This window comes from Callospermophilus lateralis (assembly GCF_048772815.1).
Source record: "Callospermophilus lateralis isolate mCalLat2 chromosome 8 unlocalized genomic scaffold, mCalLat2.hap1 SUPER_8_unloc_1, whole genome shotgun sequence".
Lineage (NCBI taxonomy): Eukaryota > Metazoa > Chordata > Mammalia > Rodentia > Sciuridae > Callospermophilus > Callospermophilus lateralis.
In genome coordinates, this window is record NW_027510150.1 from 2,422,454 (window position 1) to 2,444,144 (window position 21,691).

Genomic DNA, 21,691 nt, shown 5'->3' on the forward strand with positions numbered 1-21,691 from the left:
GTGTGTAGTGCTGGGGTTAGAACCCCAGGCCTCACATAAAGTAGGTAAGTGCTCCACCACTGAGCTATATCCCATCCTTTAAAAAATTTCCTAGGCTGGCCTCAAGTTTGCAATCTGCCTGCCTCAGATATTTGAGCAATTAGGATTGTTGGCATAAAAGAGTGCACTTGGTAAAAATGTAATTTTATAAAGTCCATGTTATTGTAATTTTTTCAGTCAGGTGGTATTTGGTATTGTGAGTTAAAACTCATCACCAAGGACTGGGGAAGTAGCTCAGTATAGAAATTTTGTACAGCATGTGTGAGGCCTTGCATTCAATCCCTTGTACAAAGAAACCAATATACAGCACCATCACTAAATCTAAGATTACATAGATTTTCTTATTTCTTTCCATATTTCTTTTAGTTTTATCACATTTTAGTTACGGACTATTATGAGTTAAGTTTTGTAGGAGTTTCTGTTTGTGTCTACATTCATTTCACTCGATATGGTTCAAATAACTTGTTAAATTACCATTTCTTAAAAAACAAGGATAATGGGTTTCATTTTAGTTTGAATTTCCAAAGTCATTGCCTTGAATAATCTGGATACAGTACTGAATTTCATCCATTTCTCAGTGGGTGCCCATACACCAGAGTGGAAGTTTCTTTGCCAGACTGCACACAGAAAGCCTTTATTCACAGGCCCCACAGTTTCAGACAGCCACCAAACTGTATTCAGTGACACTCTGAGCCCTGCATTCTGTGCCCCTGTACCCAAAATAAACAGCAGTAGATTTAGCATACTCCAAGCACACAAATTCAGGACTCCAAGTTAACCCATAACCACTGACTGGTTAAAAAAAAATAGCAAAACCAGGAAAATAACTCCTGTGCCCTAGCACCTCTAACAGGGTACATAGCTGTGAGTCCCAGAATTGACAGTTAACTTAATTTTCATTCATTGGGATAATCAGGATAATCCCAAGCAGCCAGCAGAGATCACAATGGCAGTAGAATCCATAAAGGGACTTATAAAGCACCAGCCCAGCCACCAGCCACCACATAATTTGCCTAGATATGAGACCACCAACCCACAACCTGTGCACTTCAGAGGCGGGCAACATCCCTACACTACCCCCACAGGCCATCCTGCACCACATCAACCAGCCTATAATATGTCTACCCTAGAACACTACATCTCACACACTGGAAAATATAAACAGGGAGAGCCCACACTAGATTTAACAACACTGGATACACAGAACTTTTCTTCAGGAGGCCACACAAAACTGCATTCCCTAACAGAGGGTAATCTGACCTCTCAGTAACAAATGATTTGGAACTTTCTATTCTGACTCACCAAAAAACAAAAACAAAAACAAAAACAAAACAAAACAAAACAAAAAAAACTAGGTACCTGGATATAAAGATCAGAGAGGGCCTCCTAGAATTGAATTAGATGTGAGCTAGTGTGATCAGTACCTTCACATTCAGAGAAACTTAAGGTAAAGTCAATGCATGATGGGCATCTTCTTATACTCCCAAATCCCAAATAATTCCAGGTCAGAAAGACTCAACAAGAAATCTCCCTTCCTCAGCATGGATTATCACAAAGAGTTCTAATGTCAATTGTGGTCAAACAAATATCACTTTCATTTTGAATTGATTGATGTCTCCTTATTGTTTGATATTGCAGCTCTGAGCCCAACTGGTTGTATTTCTTCTAATGTCTTAAAGGATTAACTGGAATCATTCTTTCTACTGTTGTTTTCTTAAGTCAGATTTATACTTGCTTCTTGTAACCTTTCTTTTCCCTCTTGCAGTAACTTATCCTACCTGTAAATAGCCACCATTTTTTCCCTCTTTTGATCTTACTTTGTTTTTTCTATCTTATTTTTTTCTTTGCTCATTTTTTTCTCTTATTTCTATTTCAACCTCTGTATGGCATAATAATAATTACTATTTTCAATTGGAAGAACAAGAACAAAATTTAAACATAAACATCTGCAAACCTATTATAAAATCCAGTTCTTTAAAATCCCTCAATTCTTCTGTGTCAGAAGCAAAAAAGAACTGCCTACTCAAAGACTGGAGAATCATACATGAAAGTTTCATGATCCCATAAAAATATCCATAAACTAGAGAGTAAGAGATACAAGAAGAGGTATGGCATTGGTGAGATGAAGGAAAAGAAAAAGGGAGAAAGAGAGAGAGAGAGAGAGAGAGAGAGAGAGAGAGAGAGAGAGAGAGAGAGAGACACCTGGGGTTGATGGCACTAGCTAAGCAAGGCAAAGTGATCATGTTATAAAATGAAAATCTGTCCAAACTAATCTTTTCGCTCTATCAAAAACTGAATCTAAGATGCCAGAGCCTGGACACACAAAAGGGGCTACTAACAGGATAATTTGTATAATTATCCACTGTTCCTCCTCCACAAGGAACTGTTCTAAGGGACTGGGTAGCCCCAATAGAACTGTTTATTGCCCATGCACCCGTCACTATGAATCCCACTCAGCCCAGCAATTCAGTTAAAAGAGTTAGCAAGGGACTTGGCTCATTCTTAACCCCCAGAGCTCCTCCTAGTATCTGTTCCAAGATTTCAGCTCCATCTCTGAATTGCTTAGGGGGGGACTGGGTTCAAGCCCAGTCCTTAGGACAGACCCCATGTCCCAGCAGCTAGAACATGGGCTACAACCAAAAATGATTACTGGGAGCACTTTTCACTTCTACTGGGAAATTTACCAATTTTTGCCTTCAGCAGTGAGGTGTCTCTTTTAGGATCTTATGTCTAAACTATATAATTTTTGTTATATTGGGACAAACAATTGTTCCCATATTCTTTATTGGTGTTTTATAGCTATACATAATAGTGGGATTCATTGTTGCATTTTCATACATGCACATAATCTAACAATCTAACTTGGCCAATATCATCCCCCTGTATTTCCCCTTTCCATTCCTTACTCCCCTTCCTCTATTGATCTACCTTTGATTTTCATGAGATTCCCCTAACACTTTTCATGTTTTTCTCTTTAGCTCTCACATATGACTTTCTGAGTTTGGCTTACTAACTTATGCCTTCTAAGTTATATCTGGCACTCAGAAGCAGCACAAAGATACCATATGTTCCCATTTTCAGCCCAGAGTGCAATTACACTGTGGATGTAAGGACAGAGAAATTTAGTGCTACTAAAACAAACTTTCCTTAAATCACATCAGAATCAACTGCTATTCATTTTGGAAGGAAGGTTTCTCATTGACCTCACTCAAAGTCATTTTTTTTTTAATTTGGTGCATGGCATGATGCTGGAGTGTGGACTCCACTGTCAACCAGGAAATCCCACCCTCATGTGCTCAACCAAATACCTCTTCTCCATAAGTGCTAGCCAGGGTTATTGTTGGTTGTACTTTCATTGTTATATCATCTTACCATTATCAAAAAGAGTTAAATTGAATTGTGGCATCTTTGCATAGAATTCATTAGCAGGATTCTAAATGGTGTTCCTTTGCCTGCATTTGTGTCCCCTCAATTTCCCTCAGAATTTGTTTTTTTTCCAGAGGTCCTTGAAGGGAATCCGGTGACTCACCAGGTTTGAAATAGAATCCCCGAACACTGACCCACCCTTTCATCTTGTCTTGGTCTCCAGAGCTATGAGCCAACTGTAGCTGTTCCACAGGGTTCCAGTTTGAGCACAACCTCAAGCCAGGTGGACACATCTGTTCCTGGACCCTTGGTCACTCACACTCACCCAAGTAAAATTGAAAATGCAGCATTACATTAGCCCTAAAAGCCATGGGTAAAAGGGATTAGCTGTATGATGACATGTGCAAGCTAGTGGCCCCAGCACTGCACAACCCCTGCAAACTTCTTCTCTCCTGGTAGTGGGGTCACATAGTATAGGATAGGGGAGAGGATAGAAGAAAAGGGGAGTGGAGAGGAGGGGGATGAAAGAGAGGAGAGGAAAGGAGAGGACAGGGAAAGAAAGAGAGGACCAAAGGTCTCAGGTGGGTGGGTACAGAAGATACCACCCTGGGCACCACCCCACTAGGTATGTTGTATGCTCTGCCCACTAACTCCAGAGATGAAGTACAATGCCTCCTTCCAACACCTGGCACATTTTCTCAAATGTCACCTTTATCATACAGACAATCTACTAATCCCATCACTCTGGGCCCCACAGTGGTGCCCTCGGGTTCCAGATTCTAGGTGGGGTTTGTTTCTGTCATCAGACACCTAGGATTCCCTCCTTCCTTCCTCACAGTCTGATCTGGTCTCCATCCCTCTCCATATCCCTTCTTCTACTCACTCAACTGCCCCCTTTTTCTGACATTAGAATCCACAGTTTGTCTTTCCCCAATAGGGTGCTCTGACTGCATGAGCAGTCAGTGTAGGCAGCACAGAGAATGTGAGCCACATGCTGGTCAGAGGTACAATCAAATGGGAGGAATGCTTAAAAGCCTCTCAGTGAGCAATGGATAGCAGGTGACCAAATGTATTCCCCATTCTGCAGCTCCTTGTGACCAAGGAAAGAACTGGACAGAAAGCACAGCACCCAGAGTTCTGCATCAGGCAGGGTAGCACTGATCAAAGCCCCAATCTTCATCCTTACCCACATAAAAGGAGGTTGACCAGAAGGTCAGTGTATGAAGATGTTCCCCAATCAGAAGCCAGGTGAATCCACAAGATGCCAAAGCACTCAGCATTCAGGATATTTCCTGAGGCCCATCCTAAGGCTGTGATGTGGGAGATTGGTGAAGCAGTCAGAGGCAAGAAGCTACTTGGTCCTTGGCTTTATCCTGCCTTATCTCAGAACCCATGCAGAGAATTAAATTACTTATCCCAAATTACAACACAGTAGAGTAGGAAAAACACAACAAACACCAAAGTGTTAGTAAGGCAGTGGATTGAATTGGAATTTTCATTCTGGCCCCAGAACTGCACAACCCCTGTGAACACCTTCTTTCTTAGAAGTAGGGTCAGATAGAATAGGATAGGGAAGAGGAGAGAAGGAGAGGGGAGGGGAGAGAAGTCATTTTGGATATTTTGGACAAGGCTAGGCCTTGAGGTCCTCATCAAGGAAACAGGTTGAGGGGGGCTCCTTTACATGGACTGCCACCCAGGCTAAATGACTCACATATGCCAGATTCATAGCATATGGCTTGGACTAGATAAATGAGTATAAATTACTTAGACTAATAAAATCCTACATCCTGGATGCACAAGATACCACTGAGTTGTTCACTTTAAAGCAGTTCATTTTATGTTATGTGAATTTCAGCTCAAGACATTTTCAAAATTGCAAAAAGCATCAAATCAAGACAATCCTGTTATGTACTTCATCCCTTTTCATTTATGAAGCACTCTAGTACACAGAGAACTCATCCAAGGACCACTGAAGAAGACCATGATAAGAGAAAAGAGGTTTCAGGGGCTAGAGATCCAGCCTGCAGAGCCTCTGGTTACTTGCTAGAGTTCTCTTTGTCACAGCTGGGCCTTTGAGTAATTCCTGTGTTATTAGTCCACTTTGCTCCAAGCTGTTCCATGGTAAAGGAAGGGAAGGACCATGTTTCAACATCCAACCAAGAAACTTAAAATAGCAGCAAACAGGCAGATAGCACCTAAGATTGCCACTGGGCTTACTATGATTTGAATATGTCCTGCAAAAGTCCATGTGTTGAAAACTTAATCCCAAAATCTTATGATAATAGTATTTGCTATTGAACATTTGAGAGGTCATTAGGGTTAGATGAGATCATGAAAGTGAGTTCCTCATGATGACATTGGTGGCTTTATTGATGCTTTGGGTTACCTTATGATGCCCGCTGCCACTTATAATGCAGCAAGTAACCCCACATGCACTGAACAGATGCCAATACCATGTCATTGGATCTCCCAGATTCCCAAATCAAAACACCTCTATTGTTGAAAAAGTAGGCCCAAATTTTTATCACATTGAATTGGGCCCTGACTTCTTTAACAGGATTCCTAAATCGCAAGAAATAAAATCAAGAATCAACATAAAAACTTCTCAGCAAAAGAAACATCCATGCAGTGAAAAATGAGCCTACATTTGAGGAGAAATTTTTCCACAAACACACACATCAGATAGAGGACTAATTTGCCAGCATATATAAAGAAGTAAAAAAACATATAAACAAAACAAAAACAAAAACAAAACCCAATCAATAAATGGGCTAAGGAGCTGGACATACACTTCTCAGAAGAAGATTTATATTTGATGAACAAATATATTTTAAAAATGTTCAACATCTCTAGTAATTAGAGAAATGAAAAACAAAACTACTCTAAGATTTCATCTCACTCCAGTCAGTATGTCAGTTATCAAGAATACAAACAACAATAATTGTTAGAGAGGATGTGGGGGGAAAGGTACACTCATACATTGCAAATTAGTATGGACAATCTGGACAGCAATATGAAAATTCCTTAGAAATTTTGGAATTGAACTACCATTTGATCCAGCTATCCCGCTCCTCAGTCTATACCCAAAGGACTTAAAGTCAGCATGCTATAGTAATACAACCACATTAATGTTTACAGCAGCTCAATTCGCAATCACTAAACTGTGGAACCAACCTAGATACCCTTCAATAGATGAATGAATAAAGAAACTGTAGCATATACTCACAATGCAATATCACTCAGCATAAAAAGAGAATAAAATTATGGCAATTGCAAGAAATGTATGGAGTTGGAGAATATCATGCTAAGCAAAGTAAGCCAATCCTGAATAATCAAAGGCCAAATGTTCTCTCTGATAAGTGCATGCTGATGCATAATTGGGGGGGTGAGAATGGAGGAAATTTCATCCAGCCAAGGGTAGGGGGAGAGGGGGAGGGGAGAGGAAGGTAGGAAAGATGAGATGAGAGCGACATCATTACTCTAGGTACATGTATGATTGCACCTGTGATGTGACTCTACATAATGTACACCCAGAAAAACAAACTTGGGGTTCATTTGTGTACAATGAATCAAAAAGCTTTCTGCTCTCATGTATAACTGATTAGAACTAATAAAAAATAAACTGAAACAAACCCACCTCTCTTCTTTATAAATTACCCAGTCTGTGGTCTTCCACTGTAGCAATAAAAGAAAGATAGGGTTCCTGAGGGAGGCAGAGATCAGGAGCTCAGGGTTGAGCAGCAGAGCCAGACACACTATCTCTCATAGAGAGCTTGCTTCCCTCCAGCCCCACGGAGAGAACAAACAGGGGTAATTCCTCCTGATGGCTGTTGGAAAAAGGGTCATTGGGAGGGACTTCTGCTGGTACACTGTCCTCTGGCTAACAGGTTCTTTACCTCCCATCTTGTTCCTTTCATTTCTTTCTTATTAATAATTATATCTTACTTTTCAAACCCTACAGAACGTTATTCCAATAGATGCTGTCATGAAGCTGCAGTATGAAGAAATCCATGGCTTGACTCACTCAAGCACCAGAGTAAAATCCAGGCTCTCCTGTCCAGGCTTCACATACTTCCCCCCAGGGGGCCCAGAAAATTCCAGAAAATTCAGGAAACATAAGAAGAGGCTCAGGTTGACTTAGGAACATGTGATATTAATAGTAGTTATGTTCATATGACTATTGGAAATACAAATTCCAGTTCTGTAATTGAATAGTACTTATGTTTTTTTCTGTATGAACAGTATACTCAGATTACTCAATGTGAATAGAAAAAATTTTCTCTTGAAGCTGAATATTTGAGAAGGTATTGATCTTATTGAAGGTATTTCACCAGTAGTTAAATGTTTAGTATGAACGTAAATGATTTAACTAGTATACTTTTTTTAAGCTCCCTCCTTTCAGGTTAATGGATTAAACAAAATGATGTTTTAAGAATGTTTTTAAAGTCAAAGTTTGGTTTTTGTCTTCAGCTTGAACCCAGGCTTTTTGAAATTTCCTTGAATTAAGTGTGGTTATTTAAAAGCACAAGAGAGAAATCACTTGTATTTACCAACTTATTTATTTATATATTTTTAAAGTATAGATGAATCTTTATTTTTTTTTTTTGTTTGTTTATTTTTATGTGGTGCTGAGGATTGAATCCATTGCCTCACATGTGCGAGGCAGGCGCTCTGATACTGAGCCACACCACCAGCCCACTTACCAACTTTTTTATTAGCCTTTGCTTAATTTAGTATTTTGCCTTCCTTTTCTTATGTTGATGACTTATTCTTTTTAGCTTTTTCCAGTTTATAGATGGCAGTTACATGTATCCTTCTGTTTACATGAGATAAATATTGCTAGTTTAAAAGGGTGGGTCTTTTTCTAGGAATGTATTGAGTTGAAGATGGTATTTAGGTTGACAGTTTCTGTCTCTTGCCTATTTAATTATCTAAGGAGAACTGTTGAGAAACCCCACTTGAGGTCTGGGGATGTAGCTCTGTGATAGAACACTGGCCTAGCATTCTCGGGGTCCAGGGTTTGATCCCCAGCACTAAACAAGAGTATTTGAGTTTACTATGTAAACAGATCTTGCACTGTGGTATGTGGCTACTTAAGGTTGAGTTTTATTGGCTTATTTTCAGAAATAAGAGTAGCCCCCTACATAATTTCCAGAATATAAATTTTACTTAGTAAAAGAGTAGGTAGGCACTTTTCATTTCACACAGCCTTTATGTTTTGAATTTTGTTTTTCCTCTCTGAATTAGTTCCTGGATGGCTCTAGGTGTATAGTTGTGATTTTTTGTTTGTTTGTTTGTTTGTTTTAATTCAATACCTTTTAGTTGTCAATGGACCTTTATTTTATTCATTTATATATGTGGTGCTAAGCATCCAACCCCATGCCTCACACATGCTGGGCAAGTGCTCTACCACTGAGCCACAGCCCCAGACCCTATAGTTTTTAATTGTGATAACCGTGTTTAAAAATTGAAATGTTTTTTTCTTTTTGATGTTAAATCATGTGTTTAAAGGATGACTCTGCATTTTCATTCAGCTTTCAGGTTCTTCTTCATTTTGATGCCTATTTCTGTGCATAAAACCCAGTAGAAGGAGCCACAACTTTTAAGAGTCTGTTTGTTTACCAAAAAAAGAGAGGAACATTAGCATGCCTACTAAGATATTTATATACCCATAAACAATGCATAGATTGGTTAGGTGCGGGGTACTGATAGCTATTTTTCAAATGTAGTTTCCTTCCAAATTATTCCGAAACTGATGTTTAATATCTCAACAAAATAGACAACTGCTGATATCTAGGCAAAATAGGAAATACATGCTTATTTATACACAGGCATACTTTTGAGTTCCTAAGGCAAGCTGATTTTCAGATTAGGTTACCTTTCTGGAAAAGAAACCTGTTAACTGAGATGAAAGGGGAATGTTGAGTGGGGTTTGGAGATTATTTTCTTACTTTATGGCAGAATTCAGAAGCAAAGCATATTGGTATAGCAGTGTAAATTTGTTATGTTTAAATATGAGATTGATTTTGTGTGTGTGTGTGTGTGTGTGTGTGTGTGTGTGTGTGTGTGTGTGTGTTTTACTGGAGATGGAACCCAGGGCCTTGTGCATGTGAGGCAAGCACGCACTCTGCCAACTGAGGTATATCCTCAGCCCTGATATGTTTTTAATCACAAATTTTGCCTAGGGTTTTAGTTGACTTTCTTTAAAAAAATTCAAATTTTTGGTGTTTATTACCTATCTCATTGGTTAATTTGTGTCTGTTGAGTACAAAAGAAAAAGGAGCTCTTAATTTACACCTTAACAAGAAACTTTTTTTTGAGAGTCTATAAAATGACTTATTTTCATCAGAAGTGGTCATTTTGGTTTTTTAATCCAAGAAAATTTAATTAAAACTTTGTCCATCCTGCCTCCTAGTGTTAAAAATATAGATTTAGTGGTTTATTGTTAAATATATGTTAAGAGAGGGCAGAAGTCATTGTAAGATTATAATGAGAAATATTAAGTTTCTGTGAATTTCTGGAATTTGAATGAAAAAGATTTGATCTGTGCATTGCTGGTGAGGATTCTGATTTGGATCAAGGTAGGGAGGAAAGAGGGAGGGCTTGTGAACCACAATTTTTTCTTTCCTCTTCATCAGTGATTAACTGAGAACAGGTAACAGGACATTAATGAGTGTACAGGAATTTGCCTTCCCACTGGTAGACTTTGGAACTAGTAAAAGGAACAAAAATCAGGAAACCTTTTTCCAGTGCTTGTGGCTAGTCTTTCTGATTTTTCCATAGCAATTACAAGTATTGAATTACCTCTGGCACTCTGATCTTGCTTGTTTTTTTTCCCTCCACATTTTAAAATTGGTGCATTATGGTTGTACATAACTGCTTGCCTTTTAATTCAACTTATACTGATTGCTGAATTTCCTATCTTTTTTCTTAATTAACCAAGACTTAAATATTTCCTTCTGATCTAAAGGTTTTAACTTCTGCTTTTAGGAGATAGGGAACATTTCTTTATTTTAGATGGTGAACTTAAAATACTGCCTTATAAAATTAGACTTTTAATTCTCAGTTTCAGTAGTAAAATGAGGCCTATCCCATGTTCTTTCTTCTGTACATGCAGTTAAAAAATAACATTATGGTTTATTTATATAACTAACTTATAATCTTATTAATAGTTTAATATATTTGAGTTCAAGTATGAAGTGAACCTGTTATGTATGGGAGTGATTATTAAGAGCAAGTCAGAATATACTATCTCAACATTATTTCTGAAATTTAAAAAAATTCTTGCGTGGTGCAGTGGCACATACCTGTAATACCGACAGTTTAGGAGACTGAGGTAGGAGGATCATGAGTTCAAAGCCAGCCTTGGCAATTTAGCAAGGCCCTAAGTAACTCATCAAGATCCTGTCTCTAAATAAAATACAAAGGTGGGGAGGGATGACTGGGAATGTGATTCATCCCCACATTAAGCACCCCTGGGTTCAATCCTTAGTACAAAGAATGAAATAAGAATTCTTAACCCTCCCCACTTTAAAAAAATTTGTATGTGATTGGTTTTAATCTGTTTTGGTGATCAAGTAATCATATATGCTTGATATGTCCCCTCACCTGTCCCTGCCATGAGGATTAAGTTTAAAGAGAAGTGGTTGTGAAATTGTTTTAAAGGGTACCCAGTTATTATTGAATTCATCATAGTTAATCTTTTCTGATAACGCAGGGCTTCCCCCTTCCTATTTCTTGATGTGAAAAACAATAAGGTGTTGTGAAGTATCTTAATGTCTAAAAATATCAGAGCACAATGGTCACTTTGTGTTTAATTTCTCATGTTTTGGGGTTCACATTTGGAAAAACTTTTGCTAGCATTTCAGTGGCTAAATGAAGAAAAATGACCTTAAACTTTGATTACCAGCTGACTTTGAAATTCTTTTTCTTGCAGAGCCTTCTTTGAGGAATGTGTTTAGAACCTCTCCCAAAATTTATAAAAAAAAGTCCATTTATGTAAATGAGAAATGGGCCAAACGCCACAACTAATGTAGTACAGAACCAGACAGAATTGATCTTCTGGTTATTATCTGTTGAAACAAAGCTTTTACCTTCTTAAAATCCAGGGGCTTGTGCATGCTAGTCCAGCAACTATCACTGAGCTACCTCCCCAACCCTTTTAATTCAAATTTTTTTTAGTTGTAGATGGACACAATATTTTTATTTTTATGTGGTGCTGAGGATCGAATCCAGTGCCTCACACATGCTAGGCAAAAGCTCTACCACTGAGCCACAACTCCAGCCCCTGCAACCCTTATAATTTTATTTTGAGATAGGGTCTTGTAAAGTTGCTAAGATTGACTTTGAATTTGCAGTCATCCTGCTTCAGCCTCTCAACTAAGTGAGATTATAGTATAGGTATGTGCCATTGTGCTCCAGGAGCTTATGCTTATTATAGTGACATTATCATAAATGTTAGTGGTTTAAGAGTCTTGGTACCCTATAGTTTCTTTTGGTACTGAAATGTGATTATAACATGAAGTCTAGCTGATTCTGACAACTTGATAAGCCCCCCCAACCTCCGCCCCTGCCCCAGAGAGGGAGGTAGTTTTTTGTTTAGAAAATGATAATGTTTTAACTGCTTATCTCTGTCCCACAGCTGGCAGAAAACTGTAGTACACTGATCATAAAGTTACATATTGAACTAAATACTGCCAATTTGTTTTATTGTTTTCAAAGTATAAATAAGGAAAATAGTCAAACAGTGAACAATCAGGCCTGTGAGATCGTAGTTGATAGTAAAATGGCAGCTGCAGAAGGATTAGAACTTAATTTTGTTCATTGCTGCATCACCAGTGTCTGGAGTAGTACCTTCCATCCAGAAATATTTGTTGAATGAATGAATCTTCACCACTTAAGCAAAATAGGTGGATGCAGTAATGTTTTTGATTTTCTCCTTGTTTGTATTTTTAGTTATACTTGACTTAAGCAGTAAAGGTTTTTAGGAAACTTGAGCTTGAGGGAATAAGTTTAAGCCATAGTTGCTTTACCCAGATGATAAATGCTTGTGTTTGACTTAATGCCAATGATTAAATCATCTCTCCACCTGCCCCTACTACAGGTATCCTAGTTTTGAATATCTGAAAAGTTAATTGACATAAATAAGAAAAAAAGAAAAAAAAATTATCCCTTCCAGTGGCAGTTGTAAAGCTTTTTTTAAAAAAAACTTTTTAAAAATTTATTTATTTATTTATTTTTACATAGGATCTAGCTATGTTGACCAGGATGGTTCTGAACTTTTGGGCTCAAGTGATCCCATCTTAACCTCTAAAGTAGTTGGGACTACAGGTCTGTGTCACTGTGCCTTGCTGTAAAATCATTTCTTAAAATTTAATATTCCCAGATTTACTATTTAGTATTGCCTCCTCACTCAAAGTGTGTTCCAAATCTGTTCTTTTTTTTTTAACTATTCAGTGCATGTGGAAGAAGATCCATTTGTTTTCATATCCACAGTAAATAAGATTGTTTTAAAATTATTTAATGTTGCTTGCCTTCTTAAAGTTTTGAACTCTTAATATCCTGCATTTGAAAAGTGACAGGGCTATTTGAAAATTACTCCATTTTTCAAAATGTATTTCAGTTAAAAAAAAAAAAAAAGTTCTCCACTGTCCCCCTCTCCCATCCCCCCAACCATTTTATGATGCCTGGTCTTTGTTTTAGTTTTTCCTGTTTTATTTATTTTTTCAGAATAATAGGCATGAGTTTATTAGAAAGGATAGGAAAGGATAGAAGGGGACACAGTAAAAGGAGAGAGTAGGTTCTCTCAGGAGAGGGACCCTTGTTTATATTTACTGATTAGTTTTTATGTTTTTTAAAAAGTTGGGGCTGTGGCTGTGGCTCAGTGGTAGCACACTTGCCTGGCATGTGTGAGGCACTGGGTTTGATTCTCAGCACCACATAGATCTTTATTTACTCCTTTATTTTTATCAACAACTTAAAAGTTTTTTTTTTTTTTAAAAGTTGTGGCTGGAGTTGTGGCTCTGTGTTAGAACACTTGCCTAGCATGGGTGAGGCACTGGGTCAAATCCTCAGCACCACATAAAAGCAAATAAAAAAAAATAAAGGTTAAATTCTTTAAAAAATGTAATTGCTTCAAAAGATTATATAAATCATCCAGACTGGTGTACCTCTTTGCCCTTCTTGAAGCTAGTGTGGTAGGTGGCACATAGGTAATCACAAACTATACTGAGTAGATACCAAATTTGTCCATTCCTTCTTGGCCTTCTCAGGGACTCTGTGACTTTCATAGTCAACCTCATTATCTTCCAGAAAGAGAGTTCATTGAGTATATTGTGCTAGGTTTCTTTCTCTGATCAAACTGTGTGATAATATCTCGTGTCATAGTATTTAATATTCAACTATGTTGATTTTTATTCTTTAGGGTTATCTCTTACAATAGATAAAATCATATTCATATGGTGTAATATGTAATGGTAAAAAACTTAAATCATTCTGAAGCTATCTGAATTAAGATATATTTATTTTATTTGGGTACTGGGAATTGAACTCAGGGTCACTTACCACTTTGCCACAGCCTATTTTGTATTTTATTTAGAGACAGGGTTTCATTGAGTTTCTCAGTGCCTTGCTTTTGCTGAGGCTGGCTTTGAACTCGAGATCCTCCTGCCTCGGCCTCTGGAGCTGCTGGCTACTGCATCTGGCCAGGAGGATTTAATTTTTGTGTTCCCTTGTGATGGAACTTAAGAGTAACTTTAACATTTAAGAGTTAATTAACCCCTACCTCATCCAACATAACCATATTAAATTCTCTAGCTCTAAAATTAAGATTATGTTCAAGGTCCCCAAACATAACTACTTTGAGGTACTTCTGATTTTTATCATAGGAAGGTGCTCGTCACCTTTATTTTTTTTTTCTTTTTGTAGATGGACAGAATGCCTTTACTTTATTTGTTTATTTTTATGTGGTACTGGGGATCAAACCCAGTGCCTCACGCTTGTCTCCCACTGAGCTTATTTTAGACTCATGGCCCTTATGTGACAAATAGTCCTTAGAGACATGGGCAATGTATTTTGCTGGTGGTGTTTCACAGTGATATGCTTATTTCCAGTCAAGAAGATGTTTGATTTTGGTTATTGGGAAGAAGATTCTTTGCTATCATTGAAGCCTACCTTTCTCAGCCTTTTCGTTGAATATGTCTTTTTATTTGGTTCATTTTTTGGAATTTCATGGGCACCTATGGAAATTTTACATGAACACTTAATGAACATATTTCTGACAGAATAAGTAATTTCTAAAACATGTCAGATAATTCTAAGAATAGATGTAGTGATTTTGTGTTGAATTTAATCCCACCCCACAACCCCAATTATCTTTTTTTTTTTGTAGGGGAGGTACTGGGGATTGAACTCAGGAGCACATGACCACTAGTCACATCCCCATCCCTTTTTTGTACTTTATGTAGAGACAGGGTCTCACTGTGTTGCTTAGCACATAGCTTTTGCTGAGACTGGCTTTGAACCCTCAATCCACTTCTCTCAGCCTTCCAAACCTCTGGGATTACAGGTGTGCACCATCACACCCAGCCACAACCCTAATTATCTGATGGACATATATCTTCTTGGGAGGTTACTAGAATATCGTACATAGCTGGCTAGCTTCCTTGAATTCCACCCTCATTTTCTAATGAAATACTTCTTTTTCTGATTCTGAGTTTCAATATTTATTACATTCATCTTCACATATATGATTTCATGTCACTTGAACCATCAGCTCAAAAGAATTGTGTCTATAAATATTGAGAGAAATAATCACAAAGGAATTATTAGGTCTTTTATTTCTGTAAAGGTCAGAATAGTTGCCTAGTAGAGAACAAATTCTTTCTGCCCCTTACTTTTTTCTTAAAAAAGATTCATTGGTAGAAGGCAATTATATGTACCAAAAACTTTAACTAGGAAGTCCAAACGAGAGTAGCTGTGACCTTAGTTTTTAACGTACCTGTTCTTTTAAGTTGCGGAGATTTCCCTGACAAGCTGTCAGAAATGATGATTTCTTGACTGAAGAAAAACCCTAAAATAGGAGGTTCCTGGAAAGCTCTTTTTTTGTATATTTCTACTGTTGCAGAAGGCATGCTGAAAGCCTGGCTGGGTCTTAGTTCTGTGATTTAAATATTATAAAATTTGTGGTTATCTGCTGCAATAAAAAGTGTTTTCTGAACAGTCTTTATTGCAGCAAGCAAAATCCATCATATGTTCTAACTTGTACAGAAAAATCTTTTAGTGAAATCTATCTTGATTCTTAAAATATTTGTCATTATAAAATGTGTTTCTTTTGCAGATTTCCTTGTGAAACCTTCTGATAGAAAAAGTTCTCAGTACAAACTTCATTTGGTAAGTTATACCCCCCCCAATATTCTCTATGCTGAAGTGAAGCAGGAAAAATTGATTTACAGAATAATGGTGGTGGTGGGGAGTCTGTCTGTCTTGTAAATAATTACTTAGATGAAGTTTTCTGTTCATTTTAATGTCTTTAAATATGGTGTGTGTGTGTGTGTGTGTGTGTGTGTGTGTGTGTGTGTGTAATTTTAATTTTATTTTTCCTTCCCTAGGATACAGGGAGAGTTACTTTTTCCAAATGTAATTGTGGTAATGTTCTGTGCCTGGATATTTGTATTTAAATTGAGAGTTAATGAGTTGCAGCACAGTATTTCTTCTAAAATAAACAGCCCTTACCAATCTGGAGTTTTAAAATTTAAAACTTGATTCTTTGAATTTTCTTAAAATTGGTATATATTTATATGATAACTAATGCCTCTTAGTACTAGAGGTAGTAGTACAAGTGTGAAGTTTAATTAGAAAAACAAGTTCTAAAGATTTTTCTAGATCTTTCTCCAGTGTGGATATTAATCCAGCGGTATCTGTCCCTTACTGTATCTTTATTATAGCCTTATAAATCTGTTTAATTTAGGGAATTAAAATTCCCTTTCATTGAAAAGTTGTGCTTTGCTTTTAAGTTATTAAATCCAAACCATTGTCTTGGCTTATCATTGCCCTAGAACATAAATCCAACTCCTTAGCATGGCATGTAGGGCTCTTTAGAGATGGATTTGAACAAATCTTCTATAGCTAATAACCTGTTCCCTGTATACCTAGAATGACTCTTGTTATAAACACACTTGCCTACTTCCTGTCTTTTTAATACTGTTCAGTGTTCATTTTTGTTTTTCTTTCTACTGTATGTACCATTTCTGTTCAATCTTTGTCTCATAGTTCAAGATCTTGCTGGTTTGGCTGGGCATCGTGTCACACGTCTTTAATCCCAGCAGCTTGGGAGACTGAGGCAGGAGGATCACAAGTTCAAAGCCAGCAACAGTGAGGCCCTAAGCAACTCAGTGAAATACAAAATAGGGGCTGGGCATGTGGCTCAAGCGGTAACGCGCTCGTCTGGCATGTGCTGGGCACTGGGTTCAATCCTCAGCACTATAATAAAATAAAGATGTTGTGTCCATCTTAAACTGAAAAATAAATATTAAGAAATTCTCTCTCTCTCTCTCTCTCTCTCTCTCTCTCTCTCTCTCTCTCTTTAAAAAATAGGACTGAGGATGGGGACTCAGTGGTTGAATGTTGCTGAGTGCAATCCCTGGTACAAAAAAAAAATCTTGCTGGTTCAATAAATAAAAGCTCAAGTCTTCTACAAAGCCCTCCTTGAATGCCCAGGTCAGAATCTTTCTGTCTTTTGCATTACCATGGAATTATATTTCTTTATCTCTTCTCATACTCCGCTTTATTAGTTACATCTGTCAGCTCCTCAGAACTATGAATGCCAAAAGGCAAGAACTAACTTTGTGCTTGCATTATCAGTTTATATACTACTCACCCAATTCCTGGATACCAGTGCCTTCTCACTCTAAATCCCTCTTGATTAGGGTTTTGATTTTGGTAAGGAGGTAGGAGAATAGATTGGTTTGAGTAGAAACTGGGTATCAAAATCTTTGGTTTAGTTTACTGTGTTTCTTTCTTTGCAAGGATTATATAGTATATAATCAATGTCTTTGTAGTCCAAGTTTCTCAATATCTTATTTGGTTGAATTGTTACCGTTTGCAAGTATGAATTTTTGTTTTTAAGTGAGGAATTGAGTAATTTCTTCTTTAAAAATGCTTGAAATTGGGGTTGGGGCTGTGGCTCAGAGGTAGAGCACTTGCCTACCATGCGTGAGGCACTGGGTTTGATCCCCAGCACCACATACAAATAAAATAAAGATATTGTGTCCATCTATAACTAAAAAATAAATATATATTTAAAAAATGCTTGAAATAACAGTTTCATAAATATTTCTGTTAATTGAATCCTGGAATGGTACTGTTGCTGGAACTCAAAAAGAAGCCTGTGAGTCACCACTGTCAAATTTGCATACATATATTAAGAAAAGAGAAATTTGAACTTGATGCTCGGGATAGGAATCTTGTCCTTCATTTGTTTAAAGGAGTTGCTTTATAGAGAAAGGGTTTCTTTTTAGAAAAATAAGTATAATTCTAAGATATTGGTTGGTTTTCAGTGTTTAATATTTACAGTGTCATAATGTAAATGTTTATTTGTTTTTAACTTTAAAATCAATCTACAGAAAAACATTAAAGATTTAAAAAACAATGAATGCTGGGTTTGGTCGCCCATGCTATGAGTGATTTCAGAAATGTTGTTTGGATTTATAGAATCCCAGCAGTTTGGGAGGCTGAGGCAGGAGAATTTTGAGTTCAAAGCCAGCCTTGGAAATGGCAAGGCACTAAGCAATTCAGAGAGACCCTATCTCTAAATAATACAAAATAGGGCTGGGAATGTGGCTCAGCAGTTGTGTGTTCCTGAGTTCAATCCCTGGTACTCCCTCCAAAATAAATAAATTAATTAATATGTGCCTCAGATAAAAGGAGACCAGACATATGACAAATGGATCCAATGTGATTCTGGAATGGATCCTTTACAGGGGCAGGAGGAATGTGCAGATTTGCTATAAAAGATATAATTAGATAAATTGATGAAAGTAAAATAGAGGGCTGGGATTGTGGCTCAGTGGCGAGCGCTCACCTAGCACGTGCAAGGCCCTGGGTTCGATCGTCAGCACCATGTAAAAATAAAATAAAGGTATTGTGTCCAACTGCAATTCAAAAATAAAATATTAAAAAAAGAATGTAGAATAGAGGTGGTGGATTAAAGTGTTATCTCAGTGTTAAATTTTCTGAATTTGAAAACTAGTGCTATGTTTATACAAAAGATTTTCTTTGCTTTTGAGAAATATTCACTGAAAGTAGTAAAAATTAAATAAGCATGGTAGTATATGCAACCCTTTAACATTCAAAGAAAATAACTGTGTACACATATACAAATAGGTGTGGAGAAAGATACTTGGGAATTGTCCTGTCCATGTTATTTGTTTCATAATGGAAGATTTTATTTAATGAAGTACAATCTTTAGATAGAACTATTTTATATATAGGATTGCATGTAAACAGTATTAATTTTAAATGTACATATAATTAAATGGCACTAATATTGAGCATATCATATATATATCATATCCTTTGATCCTTACAACTCTTTTATGTAGCTCTTATTTCTATTGTTTACACTTCAGTATCTTCATGTGTAAAAGAATTATCATGACTTTCCTTCAAGGTCATTGAGATAAAACAGGTTGAGCAGACCTAATCTAGAAGTTTGATATGCTCCAAAATCAGAAAATTTCTGAAATCTCAAACACTTGTGGTTCCACACATTTTGAGTAAGGGATACTCAACCTGTATATGGCAGAATCAGGACTTGTATCTTACCTGCCCTCAGAGCCATTGCTTTACATACTTAATTGTTTTTTCTTGAGGTCATTATCTTCACACTCTGTCATCAGTTAAATGATAACCTTTTATTAAATAGTTATTTTTAGTTTCTTTTTTAAAAACTTTAGAGGAAAATTTTGTTTTCCTAATGATAAATGTAAATGTATAAAAGTATGAAACCTAAGTCTCTGTTCTTACTATTTCCTAAAGGGATAACCATTGTTAACTATCTTTCTATCATTTTCCTGTATACATATGAACATGCTTCACGGTGAATACAGATGATGCTTTTGCTTATTCTTAACTTTTAAAATTACAGAAAACTTAAAACTTCTACCAAGTCGTTGACTATGTGGATGAAGAGTAAGTATATGCAGTCTTTGGCAATAATAACTCTTGTGCATCCTTCTCCAAACAAAGCTTAGATTTTTTCATCTAGTAAATTTATTTTTTTAAGAATCAAGGCTACAGAAATAGTGACTTGATTGGAATTTATTTGTGAATGGTTGTTTTGTCTCTTTTGGTGATAATGAAAAGATGGGGAGGGGCTGGGGTTGTGGTTCAGTGGTAGAGCGCTCGCCTTGCATGTGCGAGACCCTGGGTTCAATCCTTAGCACCACATAAAAATAAATAAGTGAAATAAAGGTATTGTGTCCAACTACAAATAAAAAATAAATATTTGAAAATAAAAGATGGAAACAACCTAAATATCTCACCAGTTTATGTGATTATACTATTTCATATTAGGATATGATGAAATACTGAGCTGCCATCGAAAAATACATACTGACGCAGGAAGGATTTGTTATATTAATGGAAGAAATTAGAGAACAGAATGACACTCCCTCCATCCCCCTTTTTGAAATAGATTGTATTTTTATATGCATACAGAATTATCTGGATGAAAGTATTGAGTAGTTAAAACTAGTTATAAACAGGTGTAGGTGAACTGAGGGGCAACAAGGAGAAGGGAACTTCTTTTTTTAATATTTATTTTTTAATTTAAGTGGACACAACATCTTTATTTTATTTTTATGTGGCGCTGAGAATTGAACCCAGTGCCCCACACCTGCTAGGCGAGCGGGCCACTACTTGAGCCACATCCCCAGTCTTGGTTTTTGTTTTAAATATTTATTTTTTACTTGTAGTTGTACACAGTACCTTTATTTCACTTATTTATTCTCATGTGGTGCTGAGGATTGAACCCAGGGTCTCGCACATGTGAGGTGAGTGCTCTACCACTGAACCATAAACCTGGCCCCAAACTTCTTGTTTTTTTAAGAAGTAGTTATTAAAATATAATTCTGGCGAGTGTGGTTCTATAGTCCCAGCTACTTGGGAGGATGAGACAGGAAGATTGCCAGTTTGGGATCTGTCTGGGAATTTAGTGAAACCTTGTCTTAAAATAAAAATGGAAAAGTGCTGAGAATGTAGCTCAGTGGTAGAGAATCACTGGGTTTGATTCCCAAGACGGTTTGTGGGATTGGGGGGAAGATTCACATACTGTGTAGTTCTCCATGTAGAGTATATGATTCAGTGACTCTAGTGTATTCACAAAATTCTGTAGCCATCACTTGCCTATTTTAGAACATTTTCATCACTTCAGAAAAGAAACTTCATATCCCCTAGCTGTCACTGTCTCTTGCCTTCCATCTTTCCCAGCCCTAAGCAAATACTAATTAATTTTCTATCTCTATAGAATTTCCTTGTTCTAGACATTTCATGTAAACATAATCCTGCTATGGTCTGTAGTCTTTTGTGTTTGGCTTCTTTTATCATGTGTTCAAAGTTTATCAATATTTCATTCCTTTCTAAGACTGAACGATAATCCATTGTTTGGATACCATTTTGTTAATCCAAATGTTCATATAGTTGAACAAATAGTTTCCACCTTTTGGTTATTTCGGTAATGCTGCTGAGAACATGTATGTATAAGTTCTTATGTGTTCATACTTTTTTGTTTTCTCAGAAAAATACTAGGAATGCTATTGGTGGGTCAACTGATAAATCTATTTTATTGTTTGAGGGAAATATGAGGCTATTTTCCAAAGAGGCTGCACCATTTTATATTCCCACCAGCATCATATGAGGGTATTTGTTTACCTTTTATAGCTGTTTTTAAAATTTCTTACATGGACCATCCATTACTATCAGACCTAGGCAAATTCACATGTCTTAATTGTTTATCAGACTAACAGTAATGATTCAACTTCTTTCTTTTGTGGTGAAAGTATAACTACCACAATTCGGCCCAAGTTATGCAAGTGAGGTGTTTCAATGACCCTTGAATATTTCCTAAGGATTGTTCATGACTGTTCTTTGTAGTTTTAAAAGGAACCTTTAAAAACTTCTTAATTCAAATTGGTTGCAGACTTACCCATGATCTTGGCTTTTACTTGTGAATTTGGAATTCCTATGGCAATTTTAAATTTTTCTCAAATTCTTAAAGCAGCACTTCCAA

At 36.8% G+C, this 21,691-nt stretch overlaps 1 protein-coding gene across 1 annotated transcript in view; it reads left to right on the forward strand.

Moving 5' to 3' along the window:
• LOC143385800 (phosphatidylinositol-3,5-bisphosphate 3-phosphatase MTMR3-like) overlaps positions 1-21,691 on the forward strand; it is a 165,019-nt gene that overhangs the window by 95,404 nt on the left and 47,924 nt on the right.